A 10011-nucleotide genomic window follows, 5' to 3' on the forward strand; every position below is an offset into this window, starting at 1 on the left:
ATTGTAATCCATAGGTCGCTGGTTCCAATCCGGCTCGAATGAATATTTATTTGCATTTTATATCTCATTTTATTCTTAATCCTTGAATGAAACCCAGCAATCAGCCGTCGATAGCTCAGTTGGTAGAGCGGTGGACTGTAGAGTGACAATAGTAATCCATAGGTCGCTGGTTCAAATCCGGCTCGACGGAAGATTTATTTGCATTTTATATCTCATTTTATTCTTAATCCTTGAATGAAACCCACCAATCAACCGTCGATAGCTCAGTTGGTAGAGCGGTGGACTGTAGAGTGACAATTGTAGTCCATAGGTCGCTGGTTCAAATCCGGCTCGACGGAAGATTTATTTGCATTTTATATCTCATTTTATTCTTAATCCTTGAATGAAACTCAGCAATCAGCCGTCGATAGCTCAGTTGGTAGAGCGGTGGACTGTAGAGTGACAATTGTAATCCATAGGTCGCTGGTTCAAATCCGGCTCGATGGAAGATTTATTTGCATTTCATATCTCATTTTATTCTTAATCCTTGAATGAAACCTAGCAATCAGCCGTCGATAGCTCAGTTGGTAGAGCGGTGGACTGTAGAGTGACAATAGTAATCCATAGGTCGCTGGTTCAAATCCGGCTCGACGGAAGATTTATTTGCATTTCATATCTCATTTTATTCTTAATCCTTGAATGAAACCCAGCAATCAGCCGTCGATAGCTCAGTTGGTAGAGCGGTGGACTGTAGAGTGACAATTGTAATCCATAGGTCGCTGGTTCAAATCCGGCTCGACGGAAGATTTATTTGCATTTCATATCTCATTTTATTTTTAATCCTTGAATGAAACCCAGCAATCAGCCGTCGATAGCTCAGTTGGTAGAGCGGTGGACTGTAGAGTGACAATTGTAATCCATAGGTCGCTGGTTCAAATCCGGCTCGACGGAAGATTTATTTGCATTTTATATCTCATTTTATTCTTAATCCTTGAATGAAACCCAGCAATCAGCCGTCGATAGCGCAGTTGGTAGAGCGGTGGACTGTAGAGTGACAATTGTAATCCATAGGTCGCTGGTTCAAATCCGGCTCGACGGAAGATTTATTTGCATTTTATATCTCATTTTATTCTTAATCCTTGAATGAAACCCAGCAATCAGCCGTCGATAGCTCAGTTGGTAGAGCGGTGGACTGTAGAGTGACAATTGTAATCCATAGGTCGCTGGTTCAACTCCGGCTCGACGGAAGATTTATTTGCATTTCATATCTCATTTTATTTTTAATCCTTGAATGAAACCCAGCAATCAGCCGTCGATAGCTCATTTGGTAGAGCGGTGGACTGTAGAGTGACAATTGTAATCCATAGGTCGCTGGTTCAAATCCGGCTCGACGGAAGATTTATTTGCATTTTATATCTCATTTTATTCTTAATCCTTGAATGAAACCCAGCAATCAGCCGTCGATAGCTCAGTTGGTAGAGCGGTGGACTGTAGAGTGACAATTGTAATCCATAGGTCGCTGGTTCAAATCCGGCTCGACGGAAGATTTATTTGCATTTCATATCTCATTTTATTCTTAATCCTTGAATGAAACCCAGCAATCAGCCGTCGATAGCTCAGTTGGTAGAGCGGTGGACTGTAGAGTGACAATTGTAATCCATAGGTCGCTGGTTCAAATCCGGCTCGACGGAAGATTTATTTGCATTTCATATCTCATTTTATTCTTAATCCTTGAATGAAACCCAGCAATCAGCCGTCGATAGCTCAGTTGGTAGAGCGGTGGACTGTAGAGTGACAATTGTAATCCATAGGTCGCTGGTTCAAATCCGGCTCGACGGAAGATTTATTTGCATTTTATATCTCATTTTATTCTTAATCCTTGAATGAAACCCAGCAATCAGCCGTCGATAGCTCAGTTGGTAGAGCGGTGGACTGTAGAGTGACAATTGTAATCCATAGGTCGCTGGTTCAAATCCGGCTCGACGGAAGATTTATTTGCATTTCATATCTCATTTTATTCTTAATCCTTGAATGAAACCCAGCAATCAGCCGTCGATAGCTCAGTTGGTAGAGCGGTGGACTGTAGAGTGACAATTGTAATCCATAGGTCGCTGGTTCAAATCCGGCTCGACGGAAGATTTATTTGCATTTTATATCTCATTTTATTCTTAATCCTTGAATGAAACCCAGCAATCAGCCGTCGATAGCTCAGTTGGTAGAGCGGTGGACTGTAGAGTGACAATTGTAATCCATAGGTCGCTGGCTCAAAACCGGCTCGACGGAAGATTTATTTGCATTTTATATCTCATTTTATTCTTAATCCTTGAATGAAACGCATCAATCAGCCGTCGATAGCTCAGTTGGTAGCGCGGTGGACTGTAGAGAGACAATTGTAATCCATAGGTCGCTGGTTCAAATCCGGCTCGACGGAAGATTTATTTGCATTTTATATCTCATTTTATTCTTAATCCTTGAATGAAACCCAGCAATCAGCCGTCGATAGCTCAGTTGGTAGAGCGGTGGACTGTAGAGTGACAATTTTAATCCATAGGTCGCTGGTTCAAATCCGGCTCGACGGAAGATTTATTTGCATTTTATATCTCATTTTATTCTTAATCCTTGAATGAAACCCAGCAATCAGCCGTCGATAGCTCAGTTGGTAGAGCGGTGGACTGTAGAGTGACAATTTTAATCCATAGGTCGCTGGTTCAAATCCGGCTCGACGGAAGATTTATTTGCATTTTATATCTCATTTTATTCTTAATCCTTGAATGAAACCCAGCGATCAGCCGTCGATAGCTCAGTTGGTAGAGCGGTGGACAATAGACTGACAATTGTAATCCATAGTTCGCTGGTTCAATTCCGGCTCGACGGAAGATTTATTTGCATTTTATATCTCATTTTATTCTCAATCCTTGAATGAAACCCAGCAATCAGCCGTCGATAGCTCAGTTGGTAGAGCGGTGGACTGTAGAGTGACAATTTTAATCCATAGGTCGCTGGTTCAAATCCGGCTCGACGGAAGATTTATTTGCATTTTATATCTCATTTTATTCTTAATCCTTGAATGAAACCCAGCGATCAGCCGTCGATAGCTCAGTTGGTAGAGCGGTGGACAATAGACTGACAATTGTAATCCATAGTTCGCTGGTTCAAATCCGGCTCGACGGAAGATTTATTTGCATTTTATATCTCATTTTATTCTTAATCCTTGAATGAAACCCAGCAATCAGCCGTCGATAGCTCAGTTGGTAGAGCGGTGGACTGTAGAGTGACAATTGTAATCCATAGGTCGCTGGTTCAAATCCGGCTCGATGGAAGATTTATTTGCATTTCATATCTCATTTTATTCTTAATCCTTGAATGAAACCTAGCAATCAGCCGTCGATAGCTCAGTTGGTAGAGCGGTGGACTGTAGAGTGACAATTGTAATCCATAGGTCGCTGGTTCAAATCCGGCTCGACGGAAGATTTATTTGCATTTCATATCTCATTTTATTCTTAATCCTTGAACGAAACCCAGCAATCAGCCGTCGATAGCTCAGTTGGTAGAGCGGTGGACTGTAGAGTGACAATTGTAATCCATAGGTCGCTGGTTCAAATCCGGCTCGACGGAAGATTTATTTGCATTTCATATCTCATTTTATTCTTAATCCTTGAATGAAACCCAGCAATTAGCCGTCGATAGCTCAGTTGGTAGAGCGGTGGACTGTAGAGTGACAATTGTAATCCATAGGTCGCTGGTTCAAATCCGGCTCGACGGAAGATTTATTTGCATTTTATATCTCATTTTATTCTTAATCCTTGAATGAAACCCAGCAATCAGCCGTCGATAGCTCAGTTGGTAGAGCGGTGGACTGTAGAGTGACAATTGTAATCCATAGGTCGCTGGTTCAAATCCGGCTCGACGGAAGATTTATTTGCATTTTATATCTCATTTTATTCTTAATCCTTGAATGAAACCCAGCAATCAGCCGTCGATAGCTCAGTTGGTAGAGCGGTGGACTGTAGAGTGACAATTGTAATCCATAGGTCGCTGGTTCAAATCCGGCTCGACGGAAGATTTATTTGCATTTTATATCTCATTTTATTCTTAATCCTTGAATGAAACCTAGCAATCAGCCGTCGATAGCTCAGTTGGTAGAGCGGTGGACTGTAGAGTGACAATTGTAATCCATAGGTCGCTGGTTCAAATCCGGCTCGACGGAAGATTTATTTGCATTTTATATCTCATTTTATTCTTAATCCTTGAATGAAACCCAGCAATCAGCCGTCGATAGCTCAGTTGGTAGAGCGGTGGACTGTAGAGTGACAATTGTAATCCATAGGTCGCTGGTTCAAATCCGGCTCGACGGAAGATTTATTTGCATTTTATATCTCATTTTATTCTTAATCCTTGAATGAAACCCAGCAATCAGCCGTCGATAGCTCAGTTGGGAGAGCGGTGGACTGTAGAGTGACAATTGTAATCCATAGGTCGCTGGTTCAAATCCGGCTCGACGGAAGATTTATTTGCATTTCATATCTCATTTTATTCTTAATCCTTGAATGAAACCCAGCAATCAGCCGTCGATAGCTCAGTTGGTAGAGCGGTGGACTGTAGAGTGACAATTGTAATCCATAGGTCGCTGGTTCAAATCCGGCTCGACGGAAGATTTATTTGCATTTTATATCTCATTTTATTCTTAATCCTTGAATGAAACCCAGCAATCAGCCGTCGATAGCTCAGTTGGTAGAGCGGTGGACTGTAGAGTGACAATTGTAATCCATAGGTCGCTGGCTCAAAACCGGCTCGACGGAAGATTTATTTGCATTTTATATCTCATTTTATTCTTAATCCTTGAATGAAACGCATCAATCAGCCGTCGATAGCTCAGTTGGTAGAGCGGTGGACTGTAGAGAGACAATTGTAATCCATAGGTCGCTGGTTCAAATCCGGCTCGACGGAAGATTTATTTGCATTTTATATCTCATTTTATTCTTAATCCTTGAATGAAACCCAGCAATCAGCCGTCGATAGCTCAGTTGGTAGAGCGGTGGACTGTAGAGTGACAATTTTAATCCATAGGTCGCTGGTTCAAATCCGGCTCGACGGAAGATTTATTTGCATTTTATATCTCATTTTATTCTTAATCCTTGAATGAAACCCAGCGATCAGCCGTCGATAGCTCAGTTGGTAGAGCGGTGGACAATAGACTGACAATTGTAATCCATAGTTCGCTGGTTCAATTGCGGCTCGACGGAAGATTTATTTGCATTTTATATCTCATTTTATTCTTAATCCTTGAATGAAACCCAGCAATCAGCCGTCGATAGCTCAGTTGGTAGAGCGGTGGACTGTAGAGTGACAATTGTAATCCATAGGTCGCTGGTTCAAATCCGGCTAGACGGAAGATTTATTTGCATTTCATATCTCATTTTGTTCTTAATCCTTGAATGAAAGCCAGCAATCGGCCGTCGATAGCTCAGTTGGTAGAGCGGTGGACTGTAGAGTGACAATTGTAATCCATAGGTCGCTGGTTCAAATCCGGCTCGACGGAAGATTTATTTGCATTTCATATCTCATTTTATTCTTAATCCTTGAATGAAACCCAGCAATCAGCCGTCGATAGCTCAGTTGGTAGAGCGGTGGACTGTAGAGTGACAATTGTAATCCATAGGTCGCTGGTTCAAATCCGGCTCGACGGAAGATTTATTTGCATTTTATATCTCATTTTATTCTTAATCCTTGAATGAAACCCAGCAACCAGCCGTCGATAGCTCAGTTGGTAGAGCGGTGGACTGTAGAGTGACAATTGTAATCCATAGGTCGCTGGTTCAAATCCGGCTCGACGGAAGATTTATTTGCATTTCATATCTCATTTTATTCTTAATCCTTGAATGAAACCCAGCAATCAGCCGTCGATAGCTCAGTTGGTAGAGCGGTGGACTGTAGAGTGAAAATTGTAATCCATAGGTCGCTGGTTCAAATCCGGCTCGACGGAAGATTTATTTGCATTTTATATCTCATTTTATTCTTAATCCTTGAATGAAACCCAGCAATCAGCCGTCGATAGCTCAGTTGGTAGAGCGGTGGACTGTAGAGTGACAATTGTAATCCATAGGTCGCTGGTTCAAATCCGGCTCGACGGAAGATTTATTTGCATTTCATATCTCATTTTGTTCTTAATCCTTGAATGAAAGCCAGCAATCGGCCGTCGATAGCTCAGTTGGTAGAGCGGTGGACTGTAGAGTGACAATTGTAATCCATAGGTCGCTGGTTCAAATCCGGCTCGACGGAAGATTTATTTGCATTTCATATCTCATTTTATTCTTAATCCTTGAATGAAACCCAGCAATCAGCCGTCGATAGCTCAGTTGGTAGAGCGGTGGACTGTAGAGTGACAATTGTAATCCATAGGTCGCTGGTTCAAATCCGGCTCGACGGAAGATTTATTTGCATTTTATATCTCATTTTATTCTTAATCCTTGAATGAAACCCAGCAATCAGCCGTCGATAGCTCAGTTGGTAGAGCGGTGGACTGTAGAGTGACAATTGTAATCCATAGGTCGCTGGTTCAAATCCGGCTCGACGGAAGATTTATTTGCATTTCATATCTCATTTTATTCTTAATCCTTGAATGAAACCCAGCAATCAGCCGTCGATAGCTCAGTTGGTAGAGCGGTGGACTGTAGAGTGACAATTGTAATCCATAGGTCGCTGGTTCAAATCCGGCTCGACGGAAGATTTATTTGCATTTTATATCTCATTTTATTCTTAATCCTTGAATGAAACCCAGCAATCAGCCGTCGATAGCTCAGTTGGTAGAGCGGTGGACTGTAGAGTGACAATTGTAATCCATAGGTCGCTGGTTCAAATCCGGCTCGACGGAAGATTTATTTGCATTTTATATCTCATTTTATTCTTAATCCTTGAATGAAACCCAGCAATCAGCCGTCGATAGCTCAGTTGGTAGAGCGGTGGACTGTAGAGTGACAATTGTAATCCATAGGTCGCTGGTTCAAATCCGGCTCGACGGAAGATTTATTTGCATTTCATATCTCATTTTATTCTTAATCCTTGAATGAAACCCAGCTATCAGCCGTCGATAGCTCAGTTGGTAGAGCGGTGGACTGTAGAGTGACAATTGTAATCCATAGGTCGCTGGCTCAAAACCGGCTCGACGGAAGATTTATTTGCATTTTATATCTCATTTTATTCTTAATCCTTGAATGAAACGCATCAATCAGCCGTCGATAGCTCAGTTGGTAGAGCGGTGGACTGTAGAGAGACAATTGTAATCCATAGGTCGCTGGTTCAAATCCGGCTCGACGGAAGATTTATTTGCATTTTATATCTCATTTTATTCTTAATCCTTGAATGAAACCCAGCAATCAGCCGTCGATAGCTCAGTTGGTAGAGCGGTGGACTGTAGAGTGACAATTTTAATCCATAGGTCGCTGGTTCAAATCCGGCTCGACGGAAGATTTATTTGCATTTTATATCTCATTTTATTCTTAATCCTTGAATGAAACCCAGCGATCAGCCGTCGATAGCTCAGTTGGTAGAGCGGTGGACAATAGACTGACAATTGTAATCCATAGTTCGCTGGTTCAATTCCGGCTCGACGGAAGATTTATCATATGAAAAACATTAACATGTACAAAAATGGGCCAAGCCTCGCTTCGTACCCGCTCCGCCGTAAAACGTTCTGAGATCCCATGTAGAGCCAAGTCTGCCTTTTGTTTTCATTCAATCGCCAATTGAACAATTATGTTATAAATTAAGTCCTTTTCCTAATTAATAACCAATATTCTTTGACTCTATCATTATTATACATCTTTGTTCGTATCAAAAATATCGTGACTTGGCAATCGCAGATAAGTAATATTAAAAGTAAGTCGAGGGGATATTCACGAAATCGTTTATGGTCGAGGGGATATGTACAAGTTTATAAGATGAGTCATGCACAACCCTATGTACAAATTATATGGTGAGTTATGCATAACCCTATTTACAAGTTTATAAGGCGAGTTATGCATAACCTTATATACACCTGCGCTTGCCAAGTCACGATATTTTTGATACGAACAAAGATGTATAATAATGATAGAGTCAAAGAATATTGGTTATTAATTAGGAAAAGGACTTAATTTATAACATAATTGTTCAATTGGCGATTGAATGAAAACAAAAGGCAGACTTGGCTCTACATGGGATCTCAGAACGTTTTACGGCGGAGCGGGTACGAAGCGAGGCTTGGCCCATTTTTGTACATGTTAATGTTTTTCATATGATCTCACTTCTTTTTGTAGACCCTCTCGTTGTACTTCGGTAGTTATATTAAAACAAGACCCTATCGTGGTACTTCGTTTGCCAATATAATCGCTAACGTTTGTCCATATTTACGCTGAATTACCCCTTTCGACCCGCAGAGAATATGCAATAAAGATTGTACGCGATATCCTAATAAAATAATGTAGCATCAGTTACGACACATTTCTTTTAAACTACTACTCCTATTAGCTTTAATATATATTTAACTTTCGGTTAACTTTGGACCATTACGTCCTTTCATCAAGAACACACACCATTTCTTTTGAAAAGACGGCAGCGCCATCTAGTTTTAAAATAAAGAACTAAAGAACAATTTTATAAAAATTTCGGGATGTTTTAATTTTTCTGTGCTTTATAAAATAAATGAAAACTAAATCCTGAATTTTAAGTTTCTATCTCCTCTAGAAGTACCTTAGAATATTGATGATCGGTGAGTGAGTGAGTGAGTGACAAAATATGGTAAATTTCACCTGCGATATTTCGAAAAGTATATAAGGTAGGAACTTGAAACTTGGAAACTATAGCTACGATTGACAGTCCTCACGGCAAGCAAAATTTCAGGCTTTTACCTGTACCCATCACAAAGTTACAGTGGGCTTAAAAGTGCCACGAGTTGCTTCGAGAAAAGGATGTCAGTGCTCGACTTGGCTGGGAGCACTGCCGTGCTCCCAGATTTGCATTTTATATCTCATTTTATTCTTAATCCTTGAATGAAACCCAGCAATCAGCCGTCGATAGCTCAGTTGGTAGAGCGGTGGACTGTAGAGTGACAATTGTAATCCATAGGTCGCTGGTTCAAATCCGGCTCGACGGAAGATTTATTTGCATTTCATATCTCATTTTATTCTTAATCCTTGAATGAAACCCAGCAATCAGCCGTCGATAGCTCAGTTGGTAGAGCGGTGGACTGTAGAGTGACAATTGTAATCCATAGGTCGCTGGTTCAAAACCGGCTCGACGGAAGATTTATTTGCATTTTATATCTCATTTTATTCTTAATCCTTGAATGAAACGCATCAATCAGCCGTCGATAGCTCAGTTGGTAGAGCGGTGGACTGTAGAGAGACAATTGTAATCCATAGGTCGCTGGTTCAAATCCGGCTCGACGGAAGATTTATTTGCATTTTATATCTCATTTTATTCTTAATCCTTGAATGAAACCCAGCAATCAGCCGTCGATAGCTCAGTTGGTAGAGCGGTGGACTGTAGAGTGACAATTGTAATCCATAGGTCGCTGGTTCAAATCCGGCTCGACGGAAGATTTATTTGCATTTCATATCTCATTTTATTCTTAATCCTTGAATGAAACCCAGCAATCAGCCGTCGATAGCTCAGTTGGTAGAGCGGTGGACTGTAGAGTGACAATTGTAATCCATAGGTCGCTGGTTCAAATCCGGCTCGACGGAAGATTTATTTGCATTTTATATCTCATTTTATTCTTAATCCTTGAATGAAACCCAGCAATCAGCCGTCGATAGCTCAGTTGGTAGAGCGGTGGACTGTAGAGTGACAATTGTAATCCATAGGTCGCTGGTTCAAATCCGGCTCGACGGAAGATTTATTTGCATTTTATATCTCATTTTATTCTTAATCCTTGAATGAAACCCAGCAATCAGCCGTCGATAGCTCAGTTGGTAGAGCGGTGGACTGTAGAGTGACAATTGTAATCCATAGGTCGCTGGTTCAAATCCGGCTCGACGGAAGATTTATTTGCAT

The 10011-nt window shown here is 41.2% G+C and overlaps 57 non-coding genes across 57 annotated transcripts; all 57 read left to right on the plus strand.

Annotated features, from left to right (window-relative positions):
* Positions 1 to 104: 104 nt before the first annotated feature.
* Positions 105 to 190, plus strand: TRNAY-GUA (transfer RNA tyrosine (anticodon GUA)). Its single transcript is given in 2 exon segments — positions 105 to 141; positions 155 to 190. It is a non-coding gene; the product is annotated as a tRNA-Tyr (tRNA).
* Positions 191 to 252: 62 nt separating this feature from the next.
* Positions 253 to 338, plus strand: TRNAY-GUA (transfer RNA tyrosine (anticodon GUA)). The gene is given in 2 exon segments: positions 253 to 289; positions 303 to 338. It is a non-coding gene; the product is annotated as a tRNA-Tyr (tRNA).
* Positions 339 to 400: 62 nt separating this feature from the next.
* On the plus strand, positions 401 to 486 carry TRNAY-GUA (transfer RNA tyrosine (anticodon GUA)). Its single transcript is given in 2 exon segments — positions 401 to 437; positions 451 to 486. It is a non-coding gene; the product is annotated as a tRNA-Tyr (tRNA).
* Positions 487 to 548: 62 nt separating this feature from the next.
* On the plus strand, positions 549 to 634 carry TRNAY-GUA (transfer RNA tyrosine (anticodon GUA)). The gene is given in 2 exon segments: positions 549 to 585; positions 599 to 634. It is a non-coding gene; the product is annotated as a tRNA-Tyr (tRNA).
* Positions 635 to 696: 62 nt separating this feature from the next.
* TRNAY-GUA (transfer RNA tyrosine (anticodon GUA)) lies at positions 697 to 782 on the plus strand. Its single transcript is given in 2 exon segments — positions 697 to 733; positions 747 to 782. It is a non-coding gene; the product is annotated as a tRNA-Tyr (tRNA).
* Positions 783 to 844: 62 nt separating this feature from the next.
* On the plus strand, positions 845 to 930 carry TRNAY-GUA (transfer RNA tyrosine (anticodon GUA)). Its single transcript is given in 2 exon segments — positions 845 to 881; positions 895 to 930. It is a non-coding gene; the product is annotated as a tRNA-Tyr (tRNA).
* Positions 931 to 992: 62 nt separating this feature from the next.
* Positions 993 to 1078, plus strand: TRNAY-GUA (transfer RNA tyrosine (anticodon GUA)). Its single transcript is given in 2 exon segments — positions 993 to 1029; positions 1043 to 1078. It is a non-coding gene; the product is annotated as a tRNA-Tyr (tRNA).
* A 62-nt stretch (positions 1079 to 1140) lies between these two features.
* TRNAY-GUA (transfer RNA tyrosine (anticodon GUA)) lies at positions 1141 to 1226 on the plus strand. Its single transcript is given in 2 exon segments — positions 1141 to 1177; positions 1191 to 1226. It is a non-coding gene; the product is annotated as a tRNA-Tyr (tRNA).
* A 62-nt stretch (positions 1227 to 1288) lies between these two features.
* TRNAY-GUA (transfer RNA tyrosine (anticodon GUA)) lies at positions 1289 to 1374 on the plus strand. Its single transcript is given in 2 exon segments — positions 1289 to 1325; positions 1339 to 1374. It is a non-coding gene; the product is annotated as a tRNA-Tyr (tRNA).
* Positions 1375 to 1436: 62 nt separating this feature from the next.
* Positions 1437 to 1522, plus strand: TRNAY-GUA (transfer RNA tyrosine (anticodon GUA)). The gene is given in 2 exon segments: positions 1437 to 1473; positions 1487 to 1522. It is a non-coding gene; the product is annotated as a tRNA-Tyr (tRNA).
* A 62-nt stretch (positions 1523 to 1584) lies between these two features.
* TRNAY-GUA (transfer RNA tyrosine (anticodon GUA)) lies at positions 1585 to 1670 on the plus strand. Its single transcript is given in 2 exon segments — positions 1585 to 1621; positions 1635 to 1670. It is a non-coding gene; the product is annotated as a tRNA-Tyr (tRNA).
* A 62-nt stretch (positions 1671 to 1732) lies between these two features.
* On the plus strand, positions 1733 to 1818 carry TRNAY-GUA (transfer RNA tyrosine (anticodon GUA)). Its single transcript is given in 2 exon segments — positions 1733 to 1769; positions 1783 to 1818. It is a non-coding gene; the product is annotated as a tRNA-Tyr (tRNA).
* Positions 1819 to 1880: 62 nt separating this feature from the next.
* On the plus strand, positions 1881 to 1966 carry TRNAY-GUA (transfer RNA tyrosine (anticodon GUA)). The gene is given in 2 exon segments: positions 1881 to 1917; positions 1931 to 1966. It is a non-coding gene; the product is annotated as a tRNA-Tyr (tRNA).
* Positions 1967 to 2028: 62 nt separating this feature from the next.
* Positions 2029 to 2114, plus strand: TRNAY-GUA (transfer RNA tyrosine (anticodon GUA)). The gene is given in 2 exon segments: positions 2029 to 2065; positions 2079 to 2114. It is a non-coding gene; the product is annotated as a tRNA-Tyr (tRNA).
* Positions 2115 to 2176: 62 nt separating this feature from the next.
* TRNAY-GUA (transfer RNA tyrosine (anticodon GUA)) lies at positions 2177 to 2262 on the plus strand. The gene is given in 2 exon segments: positions 2177 to 2213; positions 2227 to 2262. It is a non-coding gene; the product is annotated as a tRNA-Tyr (tRNA).
* Positions 2263 to 2324: 62 nt separating this feature from the next.
* On the plus strand, positions 2325 to 2410 carry TRNAY-GUA (transfer RNA tyrosine (anticodon GUA)). Its single transcript is given in 2 exon segments — positions 2325 to 2361; positions 2375 to 2410. It is a non-coding gene; the product is annotated as a tRNA-Tyr (tRNA).
* A 62-nt stretch (positions 2411 to 2472) lies between these two features.
* Positions 2473 to 2558, plus strand: TRNAY-GUA (transfer RNA tyrosine (anticodon GUA)). The gene is given in 2 exon segments: positions 2473 to 2509; positions 2523 to 2558. It is a non-coding gene; the product is annotated as a tRNA-Tyr (tRNA).
* Positions 2559 to 2620: 62 nt separating this feature from the next.
* Positions 2621 to 2706, plus strand: TRNAY-GUA (transfer RNA tyrosine (anticodon GUA)). Its single transcript is given in 2 exon segments — positions 2621 to 2657; positions 2671 to 2706. It is a non-coding gene; the product is annotated as a tRNA-Tyr (tRNA).
* Positions 2707 to 2768: 62 nt separating this feature from the next.
* On the plus strand, positions 2769 to 2854 carry TRNAY-AUA (transfer RNA tyrosine (anticodon AUA)). The gene is given in 2 exon segments: positions 2769 to 2805; positions 2819 to 2854. It is a non-coding gene; the product is annotated as a tRNA-Tyr (tRNA).
* A 62-nt stretch (positions 2855 to 2916) lies between these two features.
* Positions 2917 to 3002, plus strand: TRNAY-GUA (transfer RNA tyrosine (anticodon GUA)). Its single transcript is given in 2 exon segments — positions 2917 to 2953; positions 2967 to 3002. It is a non-coding gene; the product is annotated as a tRNA-Tyr (tRNA).
* A 62-nt stretch (positions 3003 to 3064) lies between these two features.
* Positions 3065 to 3150, plus strand: TRNAY-AUA (transfer RNA tyrosine (anticodon AUA)). The gene is given in 2 exon segments: positions 3065 to 3101; positions 3115 to 3150. It is a non-coding gene; the product is annotated as a tRNA-Tyr (tRNA).
* A 62-nt stretch (positions 3151 to 3212) lies between these two features.
* On the plus strand, positions 3213 to 3298 carry TRNAY-GUA (transfer RNA tyrosine (anticodon GUA)). The gene is given in 2 exon segments: positions 3213 to 3249; positions 3263 to 3298. It is a non-coding gene; the product is annotated as a tRNA-Tyr (tRNA).
* Positions 3299 to 3360: 62 nt separating this feature from the next.
* Positions 3361 to 3446, plus strand: TRNAY-GUA (transfer RNA tyrosine (anticodon GUA)). The gene is given in 2 exon segments: positions 3361 to 3397; positions 3411 to 3446. It is a non-coding gene; the product is annotated as a tRNA-Tyr (tRNA).
* A 62-nt stretch (positions 3447 to 3508) lies between these two features.
* TRNAY-GUA (transfer RNA tyrosine (anticodon GUA)) lies at positions 3509 to 3594 on the plus strand. The gene is given in 2 exon segments: positions 3509 to 3545; positions 3559 to 3594. It is a non-coding gene; the product is annotated as a tRNA-Tyr (tRNA).
* Positions 3595 to 3656: 62 nt separating this feature from the next.
* TRNAY-GUA (transfer RNA tyrosine (anticodon GUA)) lies at positions 3657 to 3742 on the plus strand. Its single transcript is given in 2 exon segments — positions 3657 to 3693; positions 3707 to 3742. It is a non-coding gene; the product is annotated as a tRNA-Tyr (tRNA).
* A 62-nt stretch (positions 3743 to 3804) lies between these two features.
* TRNAY-GUA (transfer RNA tyrosine (anticodon GUA)) lies at positions 3805 to 3890 on the plus strand. Its single transcript is given in 2 exon segments — positions 3805 to 3841; positions 3855 to 3890. It is a non-coding gene; the product is annotated as a tRNA-Tyr (tRNA).
* A 62-nt stretch (positions 3891 to 3952) lies between these two features.
* On the plus strand, positions 3953 to 4038 carry TRNAY-GUA (transfer RNA tyrosine (anticodon GUA)). Its single transcript is given in 2 exon segments — positions 3953 to 3989; positions 4003 to 4038. It is a non-coding gene; the product is annotated as a tRNA-Tyr (tRNA).
* Positions 4039 to 4100: 62 nt separating this feature from the next.
* Positions 4101 to 4186, plus strand: TRNAY-GUA (transfer RNA tyrosine (anticodon GUA)). The gene is given in 2 exon segments: positions 4101 to 4137; positions 4151 to 4186. It is a non-coding gene; the product is annotated as a tRNA-Tyr (tRNA).
* A 62-nt stretch (positions 4187 to 4248) lies between these two features.
* Positions 4249 to 4334, plus strand: TRNAY-GUA (transfer RNA tyrosine (anticodon GUA)). Its single transcript is given in 2 exon segments — positions 4249 to 4285; positions 4299 to 4334. It is a non-coding gene; the product is annotated as a tRNA-Tyr (tRNA).
* Positions 4335 to 4396: 62 nt separating this feature from the next.
* On the plus strand, positions 4397 to 4482 carry TRNAY-GUA (transfer RNA tyrosine (anticodon GUA)). The gene is given in 2 exon segments: positions 4397 to 4433; positions 4447 to 4482. It is a non-coding gene; the product is annotated as a tRNA-Tyr (tRNA).
* Positions 4483 to 4544: 62 nt separating this feature from the next.
* Positions 4545 to 4630, plus strand: TRNAY-GUA (transfer RNA tyrosine (anticodon GUA)). Its single transcript is given in 2 exon segments — positions 4545 to 4581; positions 4595 to 4630. It is a non-coding gene; the product is annotated as a tRNA-Tyr (tRNA).
* A 62-nt stretch (positions 4631 to 4692) lies between these two features.
* On the plus strand, positions 4693 to 4778 carry TRNAY-GUA (transfer RNA tyrosine (anticodon GUA)). Its single transcript is given in 2 exon segments — positions 4693 to 4729; positions 4743 to 4778. It is a non-coding gene; the product is annotated as a tRNA-Tyr (tRNA).
* Positions 4779 to 4840: 62 nt separating this feature from the next.
* On the plus strand, positions 4841 to 4926 carry TRNAY-GUA (transfer RNA tyrosine (anticodon GUA)). Its single transcript is given in 2 exon segments — positions 4841 to 4877; positions 4891 to 4926. It is a non-coding gene; the product is annotated as a tRNA-Tyr (tRNA).
* Positions 4927 to 4988: 62 nt separating this feature from the next.
* Positions 4989 to 5074, plus strand: TRNAY-GUA (transfer RNA tyrosine (anticodon GUA)). The gene is given in 2 exon segments: positions 4989 to 5025; positions 5039 to 5074. It is a non-coding gene; the product is annotated as a tRNA-Tyr (tRNA).
* Positions 5075 to 5284: 210 nt separating this feature from the next.
* TRNAY-GUA (transfer RNA tyrosine (anticodon GUA)) lies at positions 5285 to 5370 on the plus strand. Its single transcript is given in 2 exon segments — positions 5285 to 5321; positions 5335 to 5370. It is a non-coding gene; the product is annotated as a tRNA-Tyr (tRNA).
* Positions 5371 to 5432: 62 nt separating this feature from the next.
* Positions 5433 to 5518, plus strand: TRNAY-GUA (transfer RNA tyrosine (anticodon GUA)). Its single transcript is given in 2 exon segments — positions 5433 to 5469; positions 5483 to 5518. It is a non-coding gene; the product is annotated as a tRNA-Tyr (tRNA).
* A 62-nt stretch (positions 5519 to 5580) lies between these two features.
* On the plus strand, positions 5581 to 5666 carry TRNAY-GUA (transfer RNA tyrosine (anticodon GUA)). Its single transcript is given in 2 exon segments — positions 5581 to 5617; positions 5631 to 5666. It is a non-coding gene; the product is annotated as a tRNA-Tyr (tRNA).
* Positions 5667 to 5728: 62 nt separating this feature from the next.
* On the plus strand, positions 5729 to 5814 carry TRNAY-GUA (transfer RNA tyrosine (anticodon GUA)). The gene is given in 2 exon segments: positions 5729 to 5765; positions 5779 to 5814. It is a non-coding gene; the product is annotated as a tRNA-Tyr (tRNA).
* A 62-nt stretch (positions 5815 to 5876) lies between these two features.
* On the plus strand, positions 5877 to 5962 carry TRNAY-GUA (transfer RNA tyrosine (anticodon GUA)). The gene is given in 2 exon segments: positions 5877 to 5913; positions 5927 to 5962. It is a non-coding gene; the product is annotated as a tRNA-Tyr (tRNA).
* Positions 5963 to 6024: 62 nt separating this feature from the next.
* On the plus strand, positions 6025 to 6110 carry TRNAY-GUA (transfer RNA tyrosine (anticodon GUA)). The gene is given in 2 exon segments: positions 6025 to 6061; positions 6075 to 6110. It is a non-coding gene; the product is annotated as a tRNA-Tyr (tRNA).
* A 62-nt stretch (positions 6111 to 6172) lies between these two features.
* Positions 6173 to 6258, plus strand: TRNAY-GUA (transfer RNA tyrosine (anticodon GUA)). The gene is given in 2 exon segments: positions 6173 to 6209; positions 6223 to 6258. It is a non-coding gene; the product is annotated as a tRNA-Tyr (tRNA).
* Positions 6259 to 6320: 62 nt separating this feature from the next.
* TRNAY-GUA (transfer RNA tyrosine (anticodon GUA)) lies at positions 6321 to 6406 on the plus strand. Its single transcript is given in 2 exon segments — positions 6321 to 6357; positions 6371 to 6406. It is a non-coding gene; the product is annotated as a tRNA-Tyr (tRNA).
* A 62-nt stretch (positions 6407 to 6468) lies between these two features.
* Positions 6469 to 6554, plus strand: TRNAY-GUA (transfer RNA tyrosine (anticodon GUA)). Its single transcript is given in 2 exon segments — positions 6469 to 6505; positions 6519 to 6554. It is a non-coding gene; the product is annotated as a tRNA-Tyr (tRNA).
* A 62-nt stretch (positions 6555 to 6616) lies between these two features.
* Positions 6617 to 6702, plus strand: TRNAY-GUA (transfer RNA tyrosine (anticodon GUA)). The gene is given in 2 exon segments: positions 6617 to 6653; positions 6667 to 6702. It is a non-coding gene; the product is annotated as a tRNA-Tyr (tRNA).
* A 62-nt stretch (positions 6703 to 6764) lies between these two features.
* Positions 6765 to 6850, plus strand: TRNAY-GUA (transfer RNA tyrosine (anticodon GUA)). The gene is given in 2 exon segments: positions 6765 to 6801; positions 6815 to 6850. It is a non-coding gene; the product is annotated as a tRNA-Tyr (tRNA).
* Positions 6851 to 6912: 62 nt separating this feature from the next.
* On the plus strand, positions 6913 to 6998 carry TRNAY-GUA (transfer RNA tyrosine (anticodon GUA)). Its single transcript is given in 2 exon segments — positions 6913 to 6949; positions 6963 to 6998. It is a non-coding gene; the product is annotated as a tRNA-Tyr (tRNA).
* A 62-nt stretch (positions 6999 to 7060) lies between these two features.
* TRNAY-GUA (transfer RNA tyrosine (anticodon GUA)) lies at positions 7061 to 7146 on the plus strand. Its single transcript is given in 2 exon segments — positions 7061 to 7097; positions 7111 to 7146. It is a non-coding gene; the product is annotated as a tRNA-Tyr (tRNA).
* Positions 7147 to 7208: 62 nt separating this feature from the next.
* Positions 7209 to 7294, plus strand: TRNAY-GUA (transfer RNA tyrosine (anticodon GUA)). Its single transcript is given in 2 exon segments — positions 7209 to 7245; positions 7259 to 7294. It is a non-coding gene; the product is annotated as a tRNA-Tyr (tRNA).
* Positions 7295 to 7356: 62 nt separating this feature from the next.
* Positions 7357 to 7442, plus strand: TRNAY-GUA (transfer RNA tyrosine (anticodon GUA)). The gene is given in 2 exon segments: positions 7357 to 7393; positions 7407 to 7442. It is a non-coding gene; the product is annotated as a tRNA-Tyr (tRNA).
* Positions 7443 to 7504: 62 nt separating this feature from the next.
* TRNAY-AUA (transfer RNA tyrosine (anticodon AUA)) lies at positions 7505 to 7590 on the plus strand. Its single transcript is given in 2 exon segments — positions 7505 to 7541; positions 7555 to 7590. It is a non-coding gene; the product is annotated as a tRNA-Tyr (tRNA).
* Positions 7591 to 9023: 1433 nt separating this feature from the next.
* On the plus strand, positions 9024 to 9109 carry TRNAY-GUA (transfer RNA tyrosine (anticodon GUA)). The gene is given in 2 exon segments: positions 9024 to 9060; positions 9074 to 9109. It is a non-coding gene; the product is annotated as a tRNA-Tyr (tRNA).
* Positions 9110 to 9171: 62 nt separating this feature from the next.
* On the plus strand, positions 9172 to 9257 carry TRNAY-GUA (transfer RNA tyrosine (anticodon GUA)). The gene is given in 2 exon segments: positions 9172 to 9208; positions 9222 to 9257. It is a non-coding gene; the product is annotated as a tRNA-Tyr (tRNA).
* Positions 9258 to 9319: 62 nt separating this feature from the next.
* TRNAY-GUA (transfer RNA tyrosine (anticodon GUA)) lies at positions 9320 to 9405 on the plus strand. Its single transcript is given in 2 exon segments — positions 9320 to 9356; positions 9370 to 9405. It is a non-coding gene; the product is annotated as a tRNA-Tyr (tRNA).
* A 62-nt stretch (positions 9406 to 9467) lies between these two features.
* Positions 9468 to 9553, plus strand: TRNAY-GUA (transfer RNA tyrosine (anticodon GUA)). The gene is given in 2 exon segments: positions 9468 to 9504; positions 9518 to 9553. It is a non-coding gene; the product is annotated as a tRNA-Tyr (tRNA).
* Positions 9554 to 9615: 62 nt separating this feature from the next.
* On the plus strand, positions 9616 to 9701 carry TRNAY-GUA (transfer RNA tyrosine (anticodon GUA)). Its single transcript is given in 2 exon segments — positions 9616 to 9652; positions 9666 to 9701. It is a non-coding gene; the product is annotated as a tRNA-Tyr (tRNA).
* Positions 9702 to 9763: 62 nt separating this feature from the next.
* Positions 9764 to 9849, plus strand: TRNAY-GUA (transfer RNA tyrosine (anticodon GUA)). Its single transcript is given in 2 exon segments — positions 9764 to 9800; positions 9814 to 9849. It is a non-coding gene; the product is annotated as a tRNA-Tyr (tRNA).
* A 62-nt stretch (positions 9850 to 9911) lies between these two features.
* Positions 9912 to 9997, plus strand: TRNAY-GUA (transfer RNA tyrosine (anticodon GUA)). The gene is given in 2 exon segments: positions 9912 to 9948; positions 9962 to 9997. It is a non-coding gene; the product is annotated as a tRNA-Tyr (tRNA).
* The last annotated feature ends 14 nt before the right edge of the window (positions 9998 to 10011 follow it).

This window comes from Phalangium opilio, unplaced genomic scaffold (assembly GCF_054372755.1).
Source record: "Phalangium opilio isolate 3A_F unplaced genomic scaffold, DU_Popi_V2 ptg000009l_1, whole genome shotgun sequence".
Taxonomy (NCBI): domain Eukaryota; kingdom Metazoa; phylum Arthropoda; class Arachnida; order Opiliones; family Phalangiidae; genus Phalangium; species Phalangium opilio.